Source organism: Hydra vulgaris, chromosome 01 (genome assembly GCF_038396675.1).
Source record: "Hydra vulgaris chromosome 01, alternate assembly HydraT2T_AEP".
Classification (NCBI taxonomy): Eukaryota; Metazoa; Cnidaria; class Hydrozoa; order Anthoathecata; family Hydridae; genus Hydra; species Hydra vulgaris.
The window spans coordinates 50,430,001-50,442,540 of NC_088920.1; positions in this window are offsets into that span (position 1 = coordinate 50,430,001).

Sequence of the window (12,540 nt, forward strand, 5' to 3'; positions counted from 1 at the left end):
ATTAAAGTGTTTCGCCTCCATATCTACATTTAAGTTTAAGTATCTCTGACTATTTTGTGATGTCCATTCGTCAAACGTTATTAAAAACTTTTGATTTTACTTTTTTAGTGATATGAATTTTTGCATTATATCGGCTTTTACAGAATCTGAAAATTTAACTACCATCGATCTTATAGTATAAGGTGAAGTAGGGAGCCGGAAACCACTCTTTAAAAGCAAATACCGCAAATCTGAAGATGAAATGTAAAGCCTAAGCCGTGCGTAGTTTATACTTTTGTTTTAAAATCTTGATGTAAATAGTTTTTAAAGTCTTTTTAAAAAGTACTTTTTAAAAGTATATTTTTTATTATTATGCACGCACGTTTTTAATTTCACGTTTTCAACATTACTCATTAACAAAAATTTCAAAATACTCATTAGCGATAATTTTAACTTAATCATTGACTAAACAAAAAAAAATTTGAACGAGTTCGACTAATGTTTTGCTGAATAATTGTTTATTTTTGAATGATTTTTTTATATTTATATCTAAGAAAAATATTTTAATAGCTGAAGATATATATATATATATATATATATATATATATATATATATATATATATATATATATGTATATATATATATATATATATATATATATATATATATATATATATATATATATATATATATATTAGAAGTGAAAACAAAAATGTTGACAAACTTAGACAGTTTCTGTTAAATTGCTATTACATATTTAATAAATAACACATAGTTTCTCAGACAGTTAATAAAACATTTCAAGTAATCCTGACTCAGTATCGTCGTATCTGCATATAGTATAGAAGTTTCTCAGTATACACTTCATTGCGCATTGTATAACTAGTAAATTTTTAAATGGATTTGTATCCCGCAAATCCCGCAGTAATTTTTGCGGGATTTCGCATGCGCTAAACTAATGCGGGATCCCGCGGGATTGTAATTCCTTCTTGTAACCGATAATGTTTAAAAAAAACAAGTTTTTCTGGGCAAAATCAAAATTCTCTAAAATGATTTTTTACTGAAACATTAAAAAAAATTATTCTAGTGATACGCTGCGAAGTTCTAACCATTAGTATATGCAATTATTCAGCAAAAGGTTAAATAAAACTCGGTAAATAAATAAAACCACTTTTTTTTAAAAGCATATGTTAGGAATCGTCCATAAAGTACGTACGCTTGGAGAGGAAGAAGGCCTGCTAATGGCGTATATGAAATGGGGGCCAGTAGGTCAATCATAAAAGTATAAAGACTGTAAATTAAGAAATATATCATAAAATATTGGGTTGGTTGGTTAAAAGTGTAGATACTTTTAGGGAGGTAGAGGCTACTCAAATAAGCGTATGGCGAAATACAGGAGGGGGGGGGGGGTAGGCGAAAAAACAGCGGACGTACTTTATGCTTCAAGTCATAACACGACATTAGATTAAAAAGACAGCTAAAACAATTTTTAAATAATAATTACTAAAGTTTAAAGTTTCATTAGCTGTGTATCATAATTCCATTCATTTTTGTAGTATTCCATTTGTTTAATATGAAATTTATAAAAAAGTTGTTGTTTGCCGTTTGGTTGCGCCATTTTTAATGTTTATAAATGAATATTATTGGCGAACCTTTAAAATACTATATTTTAAAATTAAAATAAACGCACCTCTTTGCGCCAACGTATAAAGATTAAGCTTATAAGTACAGTCTTGACGTCGTTTTCTTTTTGTTTATGAAACAAAAGCATACAAACATTGTCTCGAAGAATTTCTCTGGGGTTGAACTTCTATCTGTTTTATACATCTATGGCAAACCAAAAAAGAAGTTCATAAAGTTGCTTTGGGAGATAGCTACTTAAGTAATTCTGCATTTGCTGAAAATCGTAAAATGCTTAAGTAAAAGTATTTTGTTGAATGATATAACCGAACCACTTAACAAAAACCGTATATCTTAATGTGAGTGATGGTAGCAGCAGTGCTAAGTCAAAGTATGAAAAAGGGGTGTTTGTAATGAAAACGGCTGTTACCGTTGTTCCAAATTTTCTGTTATGAGTCTGAAAGTAGTAGGTGATGCCGAAACAGAAGGGCTCAAAACAGCCTTAGAAAACTCACTGCGCAAGTTACATTAAAATAAGAGATAAGACTATGTTCTGATGGGACCCCAGGTAATATTTAGATATTAAGATAAGAAATAGGAGATTATTACCAACTAATTTTGTGCCCTGGTCATAAAATTGAACTTATCTTGCATAATGCATTTACATGATTGCAAATTATTTGCGATGTTGAAAAAGATTGCGCAAATATTTACTATTTTTTTAAACGAACATTTAAAATGGCATTTGTTTAAGCGACATTTTTATGAACATTGTAAGAGACCAACGGGAACAAATGGACTTAAGAGACCAACGGGAACAAGTTAAATTGAGCATCAACTAAATGCGCTTAACGCTGTAGTTAGAAACCTTCAATATAATAATTTCCGATATAATAGTATAATAATTTCAATTCAATAATTTCCAACGGAACATTTAAGCGACATTTTTCATGAACATTTTAAGAGACCAAAGAGAATAAAATGGATTTAAGAGACCAACCGGAACAAGATGAATTGAGCATCAATTTAATGCGCTTAACTCGTTAATTAGAAACCTTCAATATTTTTGGGCTTTGCAAAATTAGCAAATTTTAAATCCATGTAACAAACAAATAAAATCTGCAAAAAATACACTCCAGGACTATCTGAAAAATATTTCAAATACCTTAAAGATTATTTTTACTTGAATGAAAATCGACCTTTTAAAAAGACTCTAACCAGTTTGGGATTTTGGAAAAACTAAATAAGTCACTTAACGCTAGATTTCCATCTGTTACTGAAAATCCGTAATTTAACGCTACAGCTTCTTTTCTAGACACAAAGTCATACGTATTGGCGGAATTGTCTGATGAAACTATTAACTTTGTTAATACTATTGTTGCTACGTCTAAACTTTGTTAGCAAACACATATTTTACATATAGCTGAAATTTGCGTTGCATTATCTATAAGTAACACGGAGTCAAAGCATGTATTCTCTTTCCTTGGGAATGTATTTCCTAAAACTCGCTAATTATTATCTATTCAAACTTTAAAAGATATTCTTTGGCTCAGACGCGATATTGACCTTTCTAAAAGCCGCTATAAACACGCCAAAGTAATTTATTTAACAGAGTTAAATACATTTCTATGGCGCCTTTGGTGGATTTAGAAAACGAGTTCGTCGAACAGACAGTCATTTGAATCCAAAAAAACAAGCTTCAAGCAATCTAGTCAGAAAACATTTGTAAGAAAACATCACTTCGTCCGAAGAAGAACAATCTATTGAAGAGGCCCTGACGGATTGAAGATATTGACATTGGTTTGTTCTCTGACAAAGAATGATCATCGTTATCCGACGAAGCTGCTCTTTTAATAAATATAGATTATGACGGTTATAAATTCATTTTGTTAAGTTATTTTAAGTTTTACTATAAAAATTTTTTGGCCGACCAGATGCCGATCTAAAATAGTTTTAGGTCGCTAATATTTTGGCGACCTCCCATTTACTAATTTCAAGGGTTGCATATATATTTATATGAATATATATATATATATATATATATATATATATATATATATATATATATATATATCTATATCTATATCTATATATATATATATATATATATATTTTGTTGACAAAAGTAAAAATTAAAATGCAAGACCGGAATTCTTTTTTTTTATTAATTGAGACTGCCTGCCCCAACCAAACCCTCAGTTGATGTAGCAACACTCCCTTGCGGGTCAGGCTAAAAGATAGTAGATGTAGCAGCACTCCCTTGCGGGTCAAGCTAAAAGATAGTAGATGTAGCAGCATTCCCTTGCGGGTCAGGCTATTTGTCAGTCGATGTAGCAGCACTCCCTTGCGAGTCAGGCTATTTGTCAGTCGATGTAGCGGCACTCCCTTGTGAGTCAGGCTATAAGATAGTCGATGTAGCAACACTCCGCGCATGATTTACAGTAAAAAAAAAAAAAAATAAAAACATTTTATCAAAAAAATTAAGAATAAAAACATTTTATTAAAAAAAATATTAATAATAAAATTTTTTATTTTGTTTAAAACATTCATTAGTAATTATAAGTGTAGTATGTGTTTGAGTAAGAATCACTTTTTTCGTTCCGCTCTTCCCAAAGACAACAAACTATAGATCTATATATATATATATATATATATATATATATATATATATATATATATATATATATATATATATATATATATATATATATATATATATATATATATATATATATATATGTATGTAAATATATATATATATATATATATATATATATATATATATATATGAGTTTATGACCCATAAATTATGCAAACTGTGCATGAGTATGTAAAACCTTATGATTAAAAAAATTAGAAAATATTCTCACAGCGAGATATTTAAATTATATTTTGCATTATTATTTGTAAGTGATTTATTGTCTCTAATTTTAATATAAAAAATATGTATATGTTTTTACATAGAGTTACATTTCATAAGATCTATTGCATTGATAAATGTTTTTGAAAAGGTTTTTAAAACATAAGATATTTATCTTGAAATATAATATTTTTATAATTGTATTTACAACTTTTGTCTTCATAACTTTTAAATTTACTTACAGTGCATACAAAGAAGGAACTGAAGCTGATCATGTAAAGGAGCACATGGAAAGAAGTATTTTGTAGAAAGAAGTATTTTGTTGGGTTAAAGAAAAAACTTCGAATTGAGGACGAGGTTTAGCCAGATCATATGGACTTTAAAACCGACTGGTTTAATGAATTAAAAGAAACTTTTTTTCAAAATTGTTTCTAAACAACATTTATAAGAATTAAACATTTTCTATTCTTTACATAAAATGTTCGCCACTCCAACGAGTTTTAAAGAAGCAATTTACTATTTAGATAGTAGTGCAAAATAAAAAAAAAATGATGGTGCTGAAAAATGAAGTGCTTACTGCGCGTGTGCAGCTGGTCCTCTTGGTAATTGTAATTACGTAGCAGAATCATTATTTCGGATTAAATCTGCTATTCTTATAAGGTTATCTCATCTTACTTGCACTAGTGCTCTATCTGACTGGACGATAGATAGTAAATGTGTCTGGGAGTACTTTTATTACTTTTTTGACTTATATAGTAAATGTGTTCGTGACGACTTTTATAAGAATACTAAAGATCTTTTTCCAAAAAGTTGCTTATATAAAAATTTGTGTGCAAAAATAAAGATAATTTTTTGTACCTACAATTTTAGAAAGCGGGAAGAATTTTGTAGAAAATTGTGATCTAGAACATAAAATTAGTCTGTTTTGTCTGATTTTTTGCAGACTCATTTTTTCATTTAATATCTTTTTCTCCCGGAACCAATTGTTTCTTTCTTTTCTCCGTAACCAATTGTTTCTTAATCTTTTATTCTCTATTTTTGACTCTTTATCTGCAGCTAATTGTTTCTTTTTTAATTTTTTCATTTCCTTATTTGTAACTTTTCTTGGACTTTTATCTGCACTTTTGAATTTGCTGCCATGTTTCAGTTGTTACAACCAATGGTAAACTTTTTAATTTGCGCATCGACATTTGGACTAGTTGTTTTGGCCATTTTAAAACACTTTTGACTAGATTAATGATTTTAAATGCTATTTTAAAACTGAAGGAAGCTGGTTTTGGTCTTATAAACGCTGCAAATTGCAATCTTTCCATATCGGTTATAACTTGCAAATTTTTTTTTTACAAGTTTTTGATAGATTTTTTTTACCCTGTTGTATTTCATCAGGTAAATTTATGGTCTTATATGTTTCAGATAAACCCTTTTGCAAAAATGATACAGCTGGAGGTATTAAAGATCACCTTTCCAACCCAAATGTTCGTCAGCTATTTTAAAGTGCTCTAAAATACTTGGATCAATGTACTTTTCAATTGAGGGTTGTGGGAGAGGAACTGATAGTGTCACAATTGAATGGTTCTCTTCTAAATAAAGAGTTGGAGCAACAGCTGACTTAGATATTCTTTAAATAATTTTTGTGTTGTCAACACTATAAGCATCAAATAGAAAAATTCCGGTATTTTTAAAACCACTTTTAATATTGTTTGCCACAGAAGGATCGATTATATATAAATTAATTGCTTCTAGTACATTTTTATAGTGTATTTCTTGCACTTCACGATCAATGTGCCATCGTCAGTAAAGAGATTTCCACTTTGCTTTTACTGGCCCAAAAACTACCACATTGAGCAGATGTATTGTATTTGGAATCAAAGCAACCAGAATTGTTTCATTTTTAAAGCAAAACTAACTAAATTCTATAGAAAAATGATACGCATGACCATAAACTAGTAAAGGAATTTCTTTTTTTATCAAAAGTGGATGAAAATCGTTTGTAATATACTCTAAAAAACATTCTTCGGTCATCCAACCATTTTTATTTTTGCCAATACCCCATCCTGATGGAGCAGCATGTATAATTTTATTAGGAAGTTGAACATATTCAAAAATTATTAATGATGGAGTAAAAATTCGACTGCCATTTACTGCAAATAAAGTGGTGATGCTTTTTTTATTACTTTAAGCACTTTCTTCATATGTATTTTTTCCTCGTTCACCAATTAGTAAATTAGTTTTTGGTGACAACTGAAAACCACTCTTATCCATATTGAAAACGCGCATCGAATCATTTAAGTATTGAGCGTTATCTCCCAAAAGCATTTGAATTTTAAGAAACCAATCTTTTATGGCGTGCTTTTTCAAAGTCTATGTTGAAAAAGCACGCTTCAATCCATTTTTATATATAAATTTCAATCCACGCTTCAATCCATTTTTATATAAAAATGGATTGAAGCGTGCTTTTTCAACATAGCTTGAGAGACATAGTAGATTTTGCACTTTTTACAGATTCTATCAGCTAGGCTAGACTGAATTGATGGACAAAACGCATCATACGGCAAAATTAAAAATCCTTTAGCAGTGCGAGGAAGAATACTTTCAATGCTTGATGCGATGAGCATTAAGACGGATGATGGAAACAGTTCTTTTGCTGCTTCTAAGACATCTACTGCCTTGAGCACGCCTCTCGTTTAGTTGACAGGGACAGGTGGCGGAAGAAATCTTGCTCTAATTAGAGTAAAATAGAAGCTTCTAATAGTCCGACAACAAGAACGATTCTCACATTTCACAATTTGAGTAAAATGTTTACTTGCACGAGATGATCGGCGATCCAACGTTGATCTTGTAATAAAAGGCTCCTTGACTCTAGCTCTGGTTTAAATAAATATAATACTAAATAACTTACAACTATTAATATTCTTCTCCCAGTGTTCCAGGGTAGAAAAGATGTTGTTTACCTTAAGAAAATAAATTAAATAGTGTATGCCAAATAATATAAGATGGATTTCCCTGACTTGTCCCTGATTCTCAACCTGTTTTTGCTGACTTAACTTAAAGCTACGACAGCTCAACTTCAGAGAAAATCCACTTAAATTCTTTCGGAAAAATGGTTTAGTGCAAATATATATAAATATAATTACAAGTAATATTCAAATTATCCATAGATGGCCATAACAAAAATCTGCTAAATAAATTTTAACATTGTGCGTATGATATAAAACTGCCATACGTCATGTAAGTTTGCCACATTTCTGATTTCCCCCTGGTTTTTTCAAAACCCAACCTGATTTTCCTGATTATTCCCTGATTTTTTTGCAGAAACTTGAATTTCCTGATTTCCCTTGATCTGGCCGACACCCTATAATAACTTCCACATAATCTTAATACATATTCTGAAAACGAAATATTGTATAACTTTTTAAAATATTGAAACTAATTATTTTAAATTAATTGCACAGTTGTAATAGTATGGGAAACTATTGGGGTATGGACTTTTCCTTAAACAACTAAAATTCAATATGATAAATAAATCTTAACCATAGTCTGTTTAATATTATTATTAACAACGCATATACTATATTTTATTCTAATATATTACAATTAAACACTTAAAATCGTACACTATTATTAAAAAGCCTGTTTTTGCTAACTCATCTGCAAGATTTGCCATAATTAATTAATTTTGCCACAAATAACATACTTGAATTTTTATTTTTGCAACCATTAACAAGTTTTTGTTCTGTGTCCATCATGTTCGTCATATTGTGAAAACATATTAAATTTAACTGAAAATTGCATTATATTAGACATACTATATTATATTAGGAAATATTTAGGCGTTTAAAAAATATTTACATCTTTCTTACTGTGCAAAAATTTGTGCAAAACATAAAGTATAAAAATATGTGCAAAACATAAAGTAGTCCTTCTTATCTTACTTCACATTCCATATTAAGTAGTTTAAGTAGAACGTTGGTGTTACTCAACTTATCCCTATAAATTATTATTGGCTTGTTGAACCTGCTTGCCATTATTTGCTTCTACATATATATTGAACTAAATACGTAATATTATTACAAGAATTTAAAATTATAGGCTAATGTTTTATAAATATATATATATATAAATATATGTATACATATATATATATATATATATATATATATATATAATATATATATACATATATATATATATATATATACATATATATATATATATATACATATATATATATGTGTATATATATTTTAGGGCCCTACGAATCACTATTTTTAGTTTCGAATCACGATTTAAAGCAGCCTTTGATTCGCAAATCGAATTGAATCACAATTCCAATAAGAATTTTGAGGATATCTAAGTTTAACTAAAATATTTTTTGATTTGAGATTCAACTCGATTTGTAAATCAACACTTGATTCGATTCGGATTCGATACCATAAAAGGTGATTCACAGGGCTCTAATATATATATATATATATATATATATATATATATATATATATATATATATATATATATATATATATATATATATATATATTTATATATTAATATATACTTATTTATATACCTATACAGCCTGCAAAACTTGATGCCGCAGCAAAAGCCAACCTATCTTTGCTTTACGACACCATACAACTGCCGACTTGAATCTCATGAAGTATTGGCATGCTAAAATAAATATATGTAAAAAATAAATAGTATTTGTTTAATATAATTTCATCATTTAGTTATTGTAATTATTTTTGGATAAATTTTGAAAAATTTAGGCTTGGCAAGTTTTTTTATAAAAAAAAAAGTTCATTATTTTGTTTTCAATTCATTTTATTTTTCAAATTTAAATATAACAAATTTTTTCGCTGACCTCGGCTAAGTATGGCGTTCTCGTGCCAACCTGAAATCCTTCAAATTTTGCAGGCTATATATATATAAATATATATATATATATATATAAATATATATATATATATATATATATATATATATATATATATATATATATATATATATATATATATATATATATATTTATTTATATAAACAAAATACAAAAAATTATTTTTTGAAGATTTTTAACTATTAAAAATTTTCGTCTTCTATCAAGTCCCATCTAATTTATAGCTTTTGTCAACAGTTGTTCACCGAAGCGCTTTGCAATGGGTTCTTTAATTTTTGCAATTAACACACAAAATTGTTCTTGGTAGCATTTTCGTGCGTTTTCCCCAGTATAGTTTCTTTTCGGATCAATTATATATATCTTCAAGTTTTCCGAACTAATTAATTTTGATACCAAGTTTATGCCATATTTGGATGGCTCATTCTTAAAAATGGAGTATAGATTAATTCGTGTATCTACAGTTACTAAAAAAATTAAACTACTATTATCATTATTATTATGTAACTGTTTATTTATTATTATATTATATTATTATATATATTATTATTATATATATATATTATTATTATTTATTATTATTATTATGTCTACTCAAGGAGAATATATAACTTCTTAGAAGTGGCAAAGACTAACAAGAAAAACCATTGATGTTCAAACCACAAATTTGTGTATTTTTAAACCCAAAGTTTGATTTTCTTTTAAAGTAAAAAAAAAATGAACAACTGTGGGTCAGACCCTGTATTCTTCAAATAATATAGTAATTAGTCACTTACAATTGGTTTATGCTTCCAACTGGTTCTATGCTTCCACAAGTTGTTGCAGTATGCCCAATGTTCTTTTCCTTAAACAACTAAAATTAAATATTAGAACTAAATCTTAAACAAGACCTGTATACTATATATCATACATACTATAAAGCATACATTTTATGATGTACTAAATTAATGAAAAACGAAGGAAGAAAAAGAATTTATTTAAATAAATATTCTTATTTAAAAATGTAAATCAGTTTATAGGTAATCATATTAACGACGTCATGACTCTAAAAGAAATCAAAAGACAAGTCATGCTGAATTTATTATAACAAAAACATGAAACGTTCATTGCACAGACTTCTAGAAAAAAGCGTAGAAGAAAAATGCAACAGTAGGTTTTGAAACAACGCTTCATATTTTGCCTTTCCATAGTTTTTAAAACTGCTTAACAGCGAACCCACTTGTAATGCGTTAGATACGTTTTTAGGTGTAATATATTCAGCTAACCCTCTTCCGTGTCTTGTTTTTCGAGTCTTCTAACGGCTATAACGTCTCTGCCTTCTTTTTCTTTAAGCTATGTTCCATAAAATCTTATAACAAAATTTAATAATTTTTTGTATAAGATTTCAAAATGTTTTTCTTGCCCGTCGTCCTATATAAAATCAATATTCAGTGTATTATTTGAACGAGTTACTTTAATAAGATGACTATGTTTCAAACGACACAATAATGAAAAATCGTTTCGCATTGCTTTGCAAGTATCAAGTATTAAAGCATAAAAAGTAGATAAACGTGGAAATGAATAAAACTCTTCTACATGTTTCAAAATCCATTTTTTTTATAAGAGACTTTCTTCTTCGAGTAACCATATATCAAGAGTCTTTAATTAGAGCTATTCCGTCTTTATATTCATATAGTAATATGTATTCCCCTCGTTCGCTCGTGCCTGTTCTTAAGTTCTGGATTCTGTTTCTATATCGGCTATATTTATTTATTTCTTTTAACAACAACAAATAATCGTTCCAATTTTCTTCCACGTGCTTTAAAAACGTTTGTCCGAAACAACTTTTGCAATATTTTTTGTTATGAATTCTACGATGGCTCTTCTTACACTTCTGTAATGAATATATTTTTATAATAAAAAACTTTTTGATGGTCTACCTTTTTTATGCTTGTTTTTTAATCCTATTAAAATACTGTTTTAAATACAGTACCAAGTATAGGTATACCTCCTAATAAGTTGCCAAGGAAACCTTTACCACGTTTTCTAAGCAAACGTTTTCTACCTTTCCTTATTAAAGCATGATAAGTTCTAGGATGTGCTGTACGTCTTTTATGTATAAAAGTATATCTTTTATCCTGTTTCCTATAATGATTCTTTCTCATATTTTTAAAATTTGATTTCTTTGTTTTTTATGATCAACAGCAGTCCAAACAAAATGATATTTCGGTGTACCCACTCGTCCTAAATGTCGATTTTGTTTATTGTTTATATACTTGCTTTTTGTTTTTCGATAACATACGAGTCCTTTTCTACAAACTTGATGCTTTACTTTCTTTTAATTCTTCTACCGCTTATTGTTCTTAATTCTAAATTATTAGGATCTGTTAGCTCATTTTCATCAAAAGAAGTCCTATCAAAAAAATCAAAAAAAGCATCTCTATGAAAAGGAAATTTACCACCTACTGTATACTTAGGAAGTTTAGTTTTATATTTTGGAAATAAATTACGTTTCACTACTGAAAAATCAATATCGTCTGTTAAATGCATGTCACTTTTTACTTGTATTTTTTTTTAACTTGCATTTTATTTTAATATCTTTTTTACAAGATAAAAAGATGGTGTCACCCTGACACAACCTTACTTATTATGTCTTTATTTTCTCTTAGTAGGCCTACTTACTTATCTTTTACTTATAGTGCCTGCTTACTCACACACTCGTGCGCTCACTCGTTCTCACACACTCAGACATCACTTGCCGAGTATATGCTACTCAACGTTTTTTAAAATAGAACTTTCTAAACTTTCTAGATATTACTCGCCGAGTATATGCTACTCAACGTTTTTAACATAGAACTTTCTGAGCTTTCTAGATATTACTCGCCGAGTATATGCTACTTGTGGAACAAGCGAGATTTAAACCCTTACGGGTAAATGATATGGCGTTTGAAACTTAGTGCGGAATGGTTATGCACTAAGCTACGTCGATGTGATGGTTCACATATTTATAAAATTATTTAAGATTTTATTTTTACACTTTTCGTAGTTTTTTTCTTCACAGAGTTTTTAAAAAGTTGTTTACCACATTTTTATTAATTAAAAATTGGTAAGTTAGTCGTTTTTAAAAAGCGCGATTAAAACTCTCTAATTTTAAATAACATAGCCCAGCACTTTCTTTTTACTTGATAAAGTTGCATCACTCTGTCTTTT